This window comes from Manis javanica, chromosome 12 (genome assembly GCF_040802235.1).
Source record: "Manis javanica isolate MJ-LG chromosome 12, MJ_LKY, whole genome shotgun sequence".
Lineage (NCBI taxonomy): Eukaryota > Metazoa > Chordata > Mammalia > Pholidota > Manidae > Manis > Manis javanica.
This window is the reverse complement of record NC_133167.1, coordinates 18779483-18793849: the sequence shown is the minus strand read 5'-3', so window position 1 is coordinate 18793849 and position 14367 is coordinate 18779483. Positions and strand designations below refer to the sequence as shown.

Below are 14367 nucleotides of genomic sequence, written 5' to 3'. Positions count from 1 at the left end.
AACTTCCCGAATGCGCAGTCCTTCATTGTTGGGATGGGGCTGGGCAAGGGCAGCTCTAACTACAGACGGTGATGACTCCTGTTGCTAAATTGTGTTTCAGTTTCTGGACACTTGACTGAGTCTACTAAAATCACCTCGCTTAATCCCTGTAAGAACCTTACGAGGTAGGTTAATAGTTTATTATTATTGTTATATGCATATATTATTGTATAATATACAGATTATTATTCTCTCCATTATACAGATGAGGCAACTGAGCTTAGAAAGGTAAGTTATTGGCTCCAAGTAGTGCAGACTGTGAATCAGGAGCTGGGGTGGGACTTGGAGCCAGGCCGTCTCTGCTATGCTAGACCTCACGCCCTCACGTTCCCACCCTGCCCACTGGGCACTGTGCTAGGACAGGGCTGCGGAACGTGGTGGGAGCACCTTGGTGCCCCCCCACCCCCCCATCCGATCCATACAACGGGTTAGCATTTTCTGGGCTATATCAGTTCTTATTTTTGCCTGCCTCCCCCGCCCTCTTACCCCTCATCCTCTTCCCTCTTCCTCCTTCAGTTCTGACCTGTCCGGGGACTTCTCATGCCCTGTTAGGAAGTTTTGGAAGCCTCACCTAGAAAAGATTCTGCCTCTCCAAGTCCCTTGTGGGCACAGAGCCATACTGGGTAGGTGTGACTTCCCAAGGTCCACCTTGAGTGGGAGCTCTAGGCACCCCCTCCCTCAGCCCGACAGGTGCTGGGCAGGTGGGGCCCTCCTTTCAGGTGGGCGGATTCCCTAGGGACTAGACATCCTGGCCTCACTCTGTATTTCTAGACCTCAGACAGCCATCCAGCTCCCAAGTGCAAATGCACCCACTTTTCACAGCTTTGGCTTTTGCTGACTGTCAAGGCCGTTTCTATCTGGCTCCGGTTTGACTCCCACAGAAACGCTGAGTGCCTTCTCTCTCCCCACCTGCTGCTTCTCCGGCAAGGCTAAGCAGAGGAGCCCAGTGTTAGTCCTGGATTAGATTTCAGTAAGAGATCATCTGGTCTAATTTTCTCATTTTTCAGATGAGGTAATGGAGGCCTAAGAAAGGTTGGAGATGTAATCAAGTTCACAGAGTTAGCAGTGATTTGTTTTATCTGAAAATATGGCTTGAAGAAATGAATCAGTTGCTCAGCGAGCGGGCTGGGTCGCCCTGATGGGAGGGTGTAGCCCAGTGACTGTGAGAGAGGGCAGAGCTGAGTCTCATGAGCGCTGTGGCCGTGGTGTCAACCAGGTTCTACGTCCTCGGGGAATCAGGACATCTGTGCCTCATGTGATCGACATTTCCAAAGAGGTTTGCTTAACATCTTTCTCGGGATCTGTTGATAGAATGGGTTCTCTGGGGAGCCAGGCAGGTGTGCTCGGATGGAGTTGGAGGGTCTCTGACGGGGATGCAGGAGGGGATTGCATGTAAGCTATGAAGAGGGATGGGAAGACCCCTGAAGTACCATCAAACCCCAAATTCTACAAACCTCTATAAGCTGGGACTCGAACCCAGGCCTGGAGATGTTTTGTTATTTGTTTATTTTTCAGTTATAGTATGCTGCCTCTGCTTAGGCCATCAGGGTCGCCAGAAGTCACTGTGGCCGTACTTCTGCCTCTTCACCCCTCCAACACTGAACAAAGTCTATCATGTTGAGCAATAAATGAATCTCCAGGGACAAAATTCAGCCTTTCTGGAACCCATGCTTTGATGTCCCAAATCCTCCTGAACCTCCTCCTTGGGGGCAGTTTTCCTTCTTTCCTTCTGTGTAGGTCATCTGTGGAAATGAAAATCATACTAATAATGACACACTTACTAATCACTTACTGTGTAACATTGTGCTAAATTAAGGGAGTACCGAGAGGAACAAGTTGGGGACTCACACTTCCTTTATGTTCCAGCTGTCTATGGGCTGCCGGCCGTGACACCAGCTTTCTGATCCAGCAGGATGCTTGGCCCTGCCCTCCCACCCACCCGGATACCAGAGTCAGTTACAGCCCCGGCCCCCAGGCAGGATTTGATTATGTTTGGGGCTTCCCATCACCCCATTCCTTTCTTCCCAGGGTACAGCTCTGGGGAGCACGGTTGTGTTCAGGCACTGGTGGGCAGTGGGGGTGACCTCAGAGAGATTGTTCCCTCTTTTCTAACTATTCCCAACCTGCTTGCTGATGAGAAATCTCTCTCCTTCTGTTTAGGAATTTGCTACTTATTAAAACACAAATCCTCCTAAGAAAGGTCTCATTTATGTTCTGGTCAGTTATAACTGATGTTTATGTGATTGATAATGTAATAAGATCCTTTTCTTATTTTTATATAATTATAAAAGTGACACCAGATTACTGTAGAAAAATTGAAATATCTAGAAAACATATAAATAAGGAAGAAAAATCATCCATGTTCTTGTAACTCAGAGACAACTATTGAAGTTTTGTTCTAGTTCAAACAGGCATATTGATTAGTTTACTGACAGGCACAGTGGTGTGTAGAGGTGAAAAGCAAAATCTCTCAGCCATGTACTAGGTTACTAGCTCTGTGACTTTATGCAAATGACTAACTTCTCTCTGCCTCAGTTGCTTCATCTGTAAAATGGGGATAATCATGGTGCCTATGCTATAAGGCTGTTGGGAAGATTTGGTGAGTTGATACATGTAAGGTGCTTAGAGCACTCCCTGGCTCAAGAGATGATAGCTGTTAATATTATTATTGTTGTTGTTTCATAACTTACAAATAACTAAGCCTCCCTGGGCTGCCTCAGTGGTTTTTTTCTGAGCTCTCTGGAGGGCAACCATTGCAGATCCCAATTCTATACAATTTTGATTTCTAAAACATTGCTAAGTAATGTAGATTTTTCTAGAATTTTTTTGGCAGTGGGAAATGTTTGCAACCTATGCAACAAATCCTGTCTTCTCACCATACACCTGAAACATCTGTGTGCTTTCCTTAAAGTCTCTAAGGTGTTAATCCTGGTGGAAAGTGTCTCTCATTCTCTCTTCTCTCTCTTTCCCAGGAAACTCTTCCTTGGCCTCTCCAGCCACCTGGCACTTAAATCCTCTACCATCCCCTTCTCTCATCAGCTTATAAAAATAGCAGCCATACTCAATAGAACCAAAGAGTCAAATCCTGACCAAGCACACCTATTGGGGCCTCATTTTATCTGGCCATGTGTAGGTCAACTTACACACATGTGCATCCTCCAGTCAGTGTTCCTGTGTAGATACAGCACTAGAACCATACTGCATACACTGCTTGCTGTCTTGCTTTTTTCACGTGCCAGCATTCTGTGAGCACTTATCATTACGTTATGGCACAGCCGCAAGGTGGAATACTATACAGTCATTAAAAAGGTTCAAAAGAGATTCTTTTCTTAATGTCAGTTTCTTGTTTTGTTTTGCTTTTGTTTTTTAATACAGAGGAAACTTGAGGCCACAGGCACTTCAGGCAAGAGGCTGACCATGGAGGCTGCCAGCAAATCAGCTTCCCTGCTCACACTCATGGCCTCTGGAATCTAGCTCACATACATCTGCTTTGCTACCATTATCCCCTTCCTGAATGTTCTCATCAAGACCATTGATTGGAATGCATCTTCAGAGGTTGCTAACAACTCTCATCATTATCCTCTGCCTGGCTTTTCTCTTCTACCCACCCTTAAAAAGAGGTGCCCCTCAGGGTTCTCCCTGGGCTGCCTCACACATCTGTATGCACAGCTTCCAGATCCCCTCCTCCTCTGCAATGCCCTCAGTATCACTCACACAGCTGACTCCCCATGCGATTCCTCTAACTGAGACCTTTCCCTCAGCTCTGAATCTCTGTGTTCAGTCCTGGCCTCTCTGCTCCGTGGCTCCCAAGCCCAGTGAAGCTCAACATGTCCATGTGGAATTCCTTGTTTCTGCCCCAAACCTGCTTTCCTGTCTGGTTCTCTATTCCATCAAGTACCATCCTCTCTAACCCCCTCTCCTTCCAAGTCCAATCAGTGTAGTAAGTTTTTCACAAAATTTTATGTATTCAGTCGAAACTGCTACCCTTTATTTTGAAATTATATTATGCAATGTCTTTGATATAGAAGTGCTCTTAAAAAAAAAAAGAAACGTAGGAGATGATAGATGGTAGTTGTTTTTGTCTGTTTGTATGTTTTCAGTACCAGTGGAAGAGATGCTGCTGATTGCTACTGAAGCCCAGGCCCCTTTCCTTTGTCCAGGACGATGCAGTTTTGTTCAGATGTCTACACCATCCCCCGCTTCAGAGGGCAATTTTGATCAGTTAAGCCAGTAGGTCTCAGGTATGGCCATGAGTCCCTTCCAGGGGGTCTGGGAAGTCAAAACTATCTTCAGACTCAGCTATTATTTGCCTGTTTCACTCTCATTCTTCTATGAATATACAGTGGATTTTTCCAGAGGCTAACTGTCATGTGATGTTGCAACAGACTGAATGCAGAAGCAGATATGAAGCCCAGCTGTCTTCTGTTAAACTAGATGTTAAAGAGATTTGCAAAAATGTGGAACAATGCCACACTTCTCACTGAACTTTAAAAAATAGTTATTTTCAAAACAAACATGGTATTTCAGTTAACATGTATGAGTTTATTATTGTTATTTTAAAATGAACAGATAAAAATTTAAAAAATTTCCTTCTATTCATTTATAATACAAAGCATATCAATAGATTTTACCCACCTAAACAAAAGCTCTGTAAGGTCGTCAATAAGTTTTAGAGTTTTAAAGCTGGAAAAGTTTGAGAACCACAGGTGTGCTCTGGTGATAGCTATTGGTTATGTAAGTGACCCAAATTAGCCCAATCAGATTAGATCATGGAAAGATTTGTATTCCATGCCTGGGATGGTGATTTCTCTGCTTTCTCTTCTTAGATGGGAAAACGCTTCGGCTCCACTGCCTCTGGCAGCCTCTTGCAACTGTGAGGGAAAATATGGACAGGACAGTGTGGGGACAGTGCAAGGCCACAGGGCCTTGAGGACTTCCCTAGGCTGCTGCTGTGACCTTGCCTGCAGCCACTCTGGTCTTTCAGGGACATAAGATGGTAAATCTCATTGCTGAATCCATTTGAGTTGTGTTTTCTGTTACCTGCCTCTGAGAGCTCCCTTCCACGATGCAGTACTTACTCGATGTAATTCTACACCCAATTCCAGTGTGTGGGTGCATTTTCCAACACCACCAAGTAATTAACTCAGTTCTGACACTCCCTGGAGAGAGCATCAGATCCCACAGGTTAAGGGCTCAGTCCCACAAGCCTGGCCCCCGCCCCCAGCTGCAGATGACAGTAGCAAGTCCAGGTTGTCACCTGTGCTTCTGACCCCTGGCTATAGACTGGAGCTTCCAGCCATGTCCTCCTTGGATTCGATTAATTTGCTAGAGTGGCTCACAGAACACAGAGAAATATCTTACTTACGAGATGACCAGTTTATTATAAAAGGTTATAACTCAACAACAGCCAGGTGGGAGAGATGCACGGGGCAAAGGTTCATGCCCTGTGCCTTCCATGCCCTCTCTGGGCGCACCAGTTTCCCCGCTGTCACATGTGTTTACCAGCTCTGAAGCTCTCTGAACCGTCCTTTGTGTTTTTATGGAGGTTCATTAAGCAGACATGACTTATGAAATCACTGGCCACTGGTTACTGAGTCAGCCTCCAGCCCCTCTCTCCTTCCTGGGGTCAAAGGGGTGGGACCAAAGGTTCTGACCCACTGATCGCAGGTTGGTCCTCCTGGTGACCAGCCCCACCCTTAGGAGCTATCCTAACGTCACCTCTTTAACATAACAAGAGATGCCTTTCTTGCTATTTTCACTTAGGCAATTCCAAAAGTTGTTAGAGGTTTGGGCCAGAAATGGAGACAAAGACCAAATATATATTTCTCATTGTAAGTCACAATATCACACTTGGAAAATGAGGAGTTGCATTCCCATCCTGGTCCCGTACTTTGGAGGACGTTTTACTGTTCTGTGTAATCTATAAACCACCACGTTAGGCGATCCTTGCGGGTTTCTTCAAGCCTGAGAAACTATCCACAAAGAGGAAAGGGGCTGAGAAGGAATGGGTAGCAGGGAGCTGAGGCCATGCGGCACAGAAGGTTCACCACGTATAGACGTTCTAGTGCAGACAGACAGACAGATTAGAAGTAAGGATGCTGAGGCAGCTGGAGAGCCAGGCTTCCTGAGCCACCTCCCTCCACGTCCACGTTGCCCAGCCACCACTTCTCCCCTTCTTTAGTTCTCTTCCAAACTGTCCACATCTGTTCGGGTGAGCTGACTCATGGTGACAGCTGGGAAAGTTCGCCCCACTGCTTGACAAGCGGTGGATTCAACTTCAGAGCCCCGGGGGCAGAGGATAGCTTCTATCCTTGATATTCATGCCATCACCCAGCACAAGGGGTCAGGATGGGCCAGAGGCATCTGTGGCACCTGTGTAACTGTCCCCAGTACCTTCTCCTTCAGTTGGCAATTGTCCTAGTCTCTATTTGTCACTTTGTTTAGGACTTTCAAAGAATCTTGCAGGGTGCAACAGGGGGGAATGCATGCATGGTAGAGAAATCACTTCCGATACCTTTCGAAAATAGCATTCTTGTCAGTTTAAAATAAATCGGTGTCAAGGGGCAATAACTGGTGCCTTTCCTAACGGGATGGTCTGTGTCCTCACTGTGTGTGTGCTAGCTCCTTGACCTCCAATATGTCCTGGAATTGCTGGAATGACTGCCACGGACAGACATCTCTTCGGGCGGAAATCTTACTTGCAGGGAGGTTGTACAGAGGCTGAAAAGGTTCATCTGGTTTTCACTTTGTGTTGGTGGGCAGCAAAGTGGGAGAGGATGTGGGGAAGGAGCATGGAGACATAAAAGGACAAAGTGGACTTTTCTCTAATAAATTGCTAGGATACTAAAGGTCTTGTTAGCAAGAGATCAAAGCTGGATAGAAACTCCTTGCACTTTTTTTTTTTAACAAAAACCTGCTACGAAGACACAAAGCGCACTAGACTTGGGATAAGCCCCAGGGAAACTATGTCCAAGTTAGGATAATCAAAAAGAGCTTAATTTACTCAGTTCTGGAATAAAACCAAGGCTGCATTCAGCGGTATTTGAAACCAGTTAAAGGTCAGTGGACGAGATGCCCAGTTGTATTGAGATGTTTGCTTCTGTGTTTTACATTGTGCTTTAAATTATGTACCTTCTTTTTTAATTAACAAAAAGATAATTGTCATGCCTAATCATTTCATCATTTTTAATTTTAAAGAAAGCATAAGGAGTGCAAAAAGCATTTTCTAATCTTCATTATTTACCTCTTCACTCTGAGGGGCCCTTAATGCCAAAAAGAGTGTCTGTTAGTGAATTAGAATAAAACCACAAGATAATTACTTTCTGGGCTACCAATGCAACATGAGTTGCTTTTCATTGGGAGAATGCTGAAATGTTTGCCACAAAATTAAACCAATTAGGATAATAAGGGAAGGAGAAGAAGATCAAATTTATTTCCATCTGATTTAGCTTATTAATTTCTCAGGGGAGAAGGATTTCCCTGCCGTTGATCTCCAGGTTTTAACCCATGAATTCCTTCTGTTTTCAAGAGGTACTTGAGATTTAATTCATACCCAAAAGGCTGGGCCATTGTGATTGGCTCAAAAGTGTCTGTCCTTAGGAAGGAGGTTTGAAGGGTGAGAATCAGTGAACAAGTTAATCAACAAATTTGTCTGGAGCCCGTACTATGTGCCAGGCATGTTCTGCAGTCTGGGAATTCAGTGTGAACAAGTCAGAGCTCCTGCCCTCCAAAAGCATATGCTTTAATGGGGGAAAACAAACAACAAGCACATAAACAAATAATTTAATAATTGATAAGTGCTACAAAGAAGATAGAATAGGGAAATGTGATAGTCACTTCTGAGCAGACAGGACGGCAAGGGTGAAGGCCCTGGGGCAGGGACAGACTTGGCGTGTGTGAGAGCGGGAAAGAAGTCCTGCACCACCAGGGCTAGGGCAGGGAATACAGAGCTGCCCCCACCTCCTCTTCCTTGACCACGTGGTCGTGGCCTTGCACTCCAACCTTTCCTCTCCCTGGTGAATGGCAGAAGCTTACTGGGAAGGAAGATGCGCCGGAGGGATGTGCTGGATGTCTTGGCTCACCCTGCTATTGCTACTGGCCAAATGATAAGGCGTCTGGTGTCTCCTCCTTGCCAGCACCTTAGCGAATACTGTTTTCTCACTAGGTTCAGGCCTGGGTTCCACCATAACTGTAATGTTAGGGGTGGTCAGCTCTGAATAGGCTCTCCTACTTCTAGTTGTAGAAGATGGTATCCACTCCATCCAGTGAAGGCGAAAGGGATTTATTAAGAGGTACAGATGTATCATGCACCAGCTGGGAGGGCTGAAGAAAGATTCCCGGTTGAACTTCCAAGAATGAGTCCCAAAGCCACACTGCAGAGCTGGGCCCCTAAGGGAGCTGCAGCCTCTGACATGATCAGAAAGCTGCTGCTGAGTCAGGAGGCCACAGCCACATCTGGCTGCCCCAGGCCCACGTGCCCTGGCTTCAATCTGCTCCAATTAAATGGGCATCCCATACTGGTCCTTTCTTCTCTCATAATGTGATTCCAAATCAAAATTTTGCCTGAGTGTATCTAATTAATAGGTCCCAAGTCATCCCAAACCTGAAAGGTTTGGGTGTCTGAGAAATGTAGTTTGGGGGTTCTAGTCTCTATAGTAGAGGAAAGCTGGCTAGAAGCTGGAATGGGTGCTGAGCAAAGCAATCTACTGAACCTGCCACCCCAGCTAAGGTTGGCTTTAACCATCTGCATCGTGAACACTGGGGCTTTTTCCAGGGACTCTGACAGTTTTTGGTCCTGTACTCCACGGCTGGGACAGCTGCAAAACCACAGGCAATTTTCCTTTTCAGAGGCTGTATTCAGGGGCTGGTGCCCTGAGGCAAGGTTTTATCTAAGTTGGGCTGGTTTAACCTGACAGAGATTTGGAGGTGCTTGGAGGAAAAGCTCATCAAAAGAGCTGACATTTAGACTCTAAGCCCCAAGAGTGGGCAGACCACGGGGGGTTTTGCTCATTTTTACAGCTGCAGTATCAACACAAAGCTTGACATATAGTAGACACCAGACATGTATTTACTGAATAAATAAATGCATGAAAAACAAGAACAGGATGAGGGGCCCTTTGGCATTAAACACTGGGCACATTCATTGGAGCCTGTGTGTTTAAGTGCTAACATTGCTTATATATGCTGGGCACTGTTCCAAGTGCTTCACCAATATTAACTCAATTCTCATAACTGCTCTAAGGGATATGTGCTGATACGATCCCATTTTAAAACCAAGGTCTGGAGAAGTCATGTTACTTGACCAAGGTCACTCAGATAAGAAGGGGTGGGGGTAGGAGTCCCCTGAATGGGTTGCCCCAAATATCTTCTGTTGTTCTAAGATTTATCTTTGAATGATCTGGCCCATATAGATAGTCTTACATGCCTACATGTGATAATGTGAAAGTAGATGTGTATAATAAAGTATAGGATTTCATGTCATTAATACACTGAAATCCATCTGTCCTTATTCCCACTTTATACCACCTCCCAGCCTCTTCTGGTCTCCTCCAGGCCATGCCTGGTCAGGTCTCTTCCCTCTTGTCCCTCTCCCATCCCAGTGCTCAACTGGGTTTCAATTTTAGTTCCCAGGTGAGCCAGGTGGGCCTCTCAGGTGCCCTGCTGAGCCACCAGGAAGCTATACCTGCTTGATTGAATCCCAACACAGTGGTGGCCTGTGGGTGACACCCACGCCCTCTTGGTTTAATCCAGAGTTGCAGACCTTTTATTGCCCCGAATGTTGCCACATCCAAGCCCCGTGGTTTCTTTTGGGAAAGCTGGTGAGACCATGACACAGCCCAGAACCTCCTGTCTCCCACTGTCCCCAGGGCCTAGCTGCCAACCCCTTCCTTGGCTGCTTTATTTTAGGATAATGGGTGCCTTGGAAAGGCTGAGATGGAGTACTGCTGAAACGCCCAGCTCAGGAGAACATGGCATTTGTGAATGCTCTGGAGGGCTCACGCTCTTTACAGGGACAGAGTGGATTATTTGCAGAAACAACAGATAGTTTGCTGACAACCTCACAGAGAGCACAGGGCCACGGGGGACAGCATCCCCTTTGCCAGCGCAAGCAGCAGGGTGGGGGAGCAAGGCCAGGGAGGAAGGGTGTGCTCTTCAGAGTTCATTCCATCCCACCCCCTGCTTCCAAGCTTAGACGGCTCTCTTGAGGCAACTTCCATCTATGAAGGTACCAGGCAATGGGGTAACCCTTCTTCTGTCGAACGGCTGTCCCTCCTGCTTAGGACTACCTCTGATTTCCATGGAATTCTAACCTGATGTGCTTCAGGTGTAGGGGAAAGCCAGCCATGCACGGATTGCTTCCTCTGACAAAGGATTTCCCACACTGGGAAGGGCTTGAGGCTCCCTGTGCCCAGGTTTGGAATGGCCCCTGTAACCCTGCTGCAGACCCAGTGGGCTCTGAGCCCTTTAGCTCTTGACCTTCCCCCCTCTTTGAGTCACAAAACTACAGACCCTTCTCCATACCTTGGAGCACAGTTTTTCCCTTGGATTTTTTTTTTCCCTTTAGTGTTTACATGAACTGGTTGAACTGTCACGTGGTGAGTTCGTGTTTATATTTGCAGAAGTACTGCCCAGCGAAGTTTGGTTTGTACAGAGGCCACCCCATCTCTGGGGCTTGGCTGCAGCCCCACATTGGGGTTTCAGGAGTAGCTGAGCACACAACAGGCCACCCTCTCTCTTTTTACTTCTCTCCCTGCCCCAGGCTTCAGGATCCTGGTCCCAATGGCTCAGTGCCTCCCAGAGGAGGAGGACGTGGCAGACTTAGGGGAGAGTGGGGCTATCTTCCACCCTCTTCATCCTCAGTCTAACTCAGAGTTTTCCCACGACTTGTCTGTCTCCTTTCCTGGAACTTAACTGTCCTGCATGGTCTAGAGGCACACTTGGGTTGGTGGAGCAGATCATAGAATTTAGAGATGGGCTGCTCTGTTGCTAACTTCCCTTCTACTGGGCTGATGATGCAGTCAGAGTCTTAGGATGGTTGAGACATTGGCTTTGGAGTCAGAGGAAACTGAGTTAGAATCGTGCCTTTGCCAGTTCCCAGCTGTGTGACCTGGGACAATACCTCTAAAGCTCAGTTTCATCATCTTAAATGAATATAATAGTACTTTACCCTTAAGATCATTAGGAGAATGAATTTAGGGCATGTATACAAAATGTTTTTAATCATGATATCAATAAAATAATATCATGATGATGATATAATAATATTTACTATATTATAGCAGTTATATTGGGCAACTTTCCCCCACCCCAGTTTCCCACATCTGTTAGAGATGTGTTTCTCAACTTTTTTCTTTCTTACTCCCCTAAGGAGCCTTGTTAAGCATTGATTTCCTTATCATTCCCCTCTTCCTCCATATACTGTATATCTGTTCATGTACTGCGACCTTTTGGTGGCCCAAATCATTGTAATATCTAAGTTTTTTTTATCCCCCAGAACCCATTTTCCTAGTATTGCCTCCACTGAGAATACATGTATTAGAGATATCCAGGGAGTCATGCAGGTTATTACAAAAGTCTTTTGATTAAAGGGAGAAGCAAGTAAACCCCAGTGTAGTCCTTCCATAGGGATGGCTGTCCCCAGGAGGGAGGCCCAAAGAAGCCCTGTGTCTGTGCACAGTCTTGGGCACTCACTGACCATGGGGGTGGACCAGAGCCTTTACTCCTTGTGGTTTAAATGGTGTCTCTTTTCTCCTCTCCCCCATTTACTGTTTGCTTTGGGGCAGCTCTCCCTGGAAGGAAGGTGGGGGGATCCAGACTCGCTCTTGCTCATGGACTGGGGCCTAGTCTTGTACTGGTGTCTTTGAGACTCCGTGCTGACCAACATGCCTATGTTGTCCATATGGCTGCATCTTTAACTGTACATGAGGCAGTGAAACAGGCGTGATTCAGGGAGTGGAGGCCTCATTGTTTGGAGAGTAGCATTTACGACACAGAAACTTAAACAAGTGGGTATTTGAGGCCATGTGAATGATTTGAGTGTGGATGGTCAGCGTAGGGGTGAGGCAATGCCCTCTTTATGGTTGTGTAGGCCAGGCCCCGCACAACTCCAGGGGAGCCATTACAGGGACTGTCAATGGTGCTCCCAGGAGTTGTGCTATACGGCAGACCCGCACGGATGACCTCTTACTTGCAAAAGTCTGATCGCTAGATGCCTTCTCTTGGGAACTGAGAGAGTCCATGTTCACAGTTCAGTTGAAGTTTATCCAACCTCAATGATCATTTCTTTTTTAGTTTTCTCTGATTCTTCAGCAAAGACATTTGCATATACTTCCACACTACAACAATGGTTGGTGTGTTAGTCTTGCAGTGGCCAAGGGAATGAAGAGGGGGGTGTTGTCCCATTTCAACTCATCCAGAATTTCAGTAGAGAAGGGGTAATAATCTCTTGGAGGGGATATGGTTCCAAATACTTGGGGTGACCAGAGGGCGGGCCCAGGTAAAGTCTGTGGCAGATTATCCTGAAAGCACATGCACAAGAAATCACATTTGATCCTGCAAATACAGGGGCCAGCTCTCCTGAGAAGGGCCGCATTATCAGGGGTAACTCCTGTGGTACGGTCCTCTGTTGAGGGCTTTCTGTATGCCAGGCAGGCCGCCAAGTGCTTCGATTTACTTTCTTGGTCCATAATGTAGCTGATGAAAATTTGCTTCTATTATTATTTGCTTTTAGACTTAAAAACGTTTTTCTGGAGTAGGTTTGCAGTGCCTTGTCTTGGTCCTTGCTAACTCTGACATCTTTTGGAATCTGCTTGAGCTAATTTTCAGTCAGTTCTACTTTAGTGTGGATGCGCCTATCAGCTTCTTTCCTGAAAGGAAATGCTGCTTATGGAGAAGAGAGGCTTGATGTCTGAGAGAGAAAAAGGCAGAGAAAAGGAAGGAAAAATTTGAGAGCATGGAACACAAATGCTTGCATTTTATGGCTCTGCCCCAATTCCATAGGAAAATCTTTAGAATTCCCTCAGTGCTACCAATCTGGAAAATGCCCAGTCTGAAGAACATGCGGAAGAGAGGGTGTGTGTGTTTAGGAGGCGAGAGGGTGTTGTTCTAGGAAATGAGAATGTATGTGAATGGATTTTATAGTGGAAAGCAGGAATTAGAGAAAAGAATGATCAAATACTGACCTCTTTTGCTAAGAGGAGCCATATTTTGTGCATCTCTTGGCATCTAGGAAGGACTGACCACAGTTCACCCTGAATGGAAAGATCCAGGGAACTTTAATCCACTTCAGAGTATAATGATCTTTATAGTCAGCATAATTTCCCTTACAGCTTCAATTTTCAGTGCTTTATTTTATTTTATTTATTTTATTTTATTATCAGCCTCTTATTTTATTTGGACTATACTGTATTTGGAAGTAGCCATGCATGAACTTAAACACAGTAACCCAGATCTCCTCTGGCCCTCCCTGCCCCACTGGGCTCATCTGGAACCCCTGGACAACCAATCCTCCGACGGGGGTTCCATCCTGTAAGAAGGCTCGGTGGGAAGAATATGTAATAACACAGAAAAATGCCTGTGGGATAATGTGAAGAAAAAGAAGTCATCACAGGACCCAAGGAAATTATATATTTATTGTATATGTTTAAAAAGTTACATCAGGGAAGACACTGGAAGAAATATACCAGAACGGTTCCCGTGATGAAATAGTGGGGGTTTTTCTTTTCCAATTTTCCAAGAGTTTAAAAATGTATCTCTTTTGCAGATCGTGTGTCTGGTGGAAGTGGGTTTGGGCTGTATCAGTCTTGTAACTGTCATCCTCCTTTGTGAGGGTCTGTCTTCTGGATTTAAGAAAACTGGGTGAGAACCAGGCATTTTTCTGAATAGAAGACCTGGGGGAGGTTTTCCAGTCAACCTCACCTCAGATTTTTCCCTAAGCAATTTGCACACACACATACACACACTCATTCCCTTCCACCTAGGCTGCGTGCACAGAAAGTGTAGAAGTGTTGCTGGAAGAGGCGTCTGTGGAGACATTATTTAAGAACAGCCAGCTGGTCTCAACCCTTTTTCTAGCCACTTGAGATGGTGGGAACTCAGTGGTTGCTGAGTTGAACGTGGGAGAATTGCAGAATCCACTGGTGAATTGTTCCTTTGTTCTCCTAATCTGCTAATCCTGGAGAACAGAGAAAGGAGTTTTCCTGGGACTTGGGGCTCAGCCCTCCAGATCCCTCTGTGTCTGACCCCACTCAGAGGGGTGGATGGGGGAGGGCGGGTGGGAAGACACTGGCGAGAGGGTGGTGTCCAGGTTGTGAAACATCTAACAATGGC

At 46.0% G+C, this 14367-nt stretch overlaps 1 long non-coding RNA gene across 3 annotated transcripts in view; it reads left to right on the top strand.

Moving 5' to 3' along the window:
• The window catches only part of LOC108401942 (uncharacterized), a 33873-nt gene extending 19712 nt beyond the window's left edge, over nt 1–14161 (top strand). The window contains exons 5-12 of one of the 3 annotated variants that reach the window (XR_012123539.1): nt 101–164; nt 245–267; nt 556–662; nt 1047–1315; nt 1555–1772; nt 3415–3594; nt 4140–4280; nt 4866–14161. This is a non-coding gene — a long non-coding RNA (uncharacterized lncRNA). The remainder of the gene's footprint in view (nt 1–100; nt 165–244; nt 268–555; nt 663–1046; nt 1316–1554; nt 1773–3414; nt 3595–4139; nt 4281–4865) is intronic. The other 2 variants (XR_012123541.1, XR_012123540.1) reach the window with 2 other exon arrangements.
• Nucleotides 14162–14367: the final 206 nt, after the last annotated feature.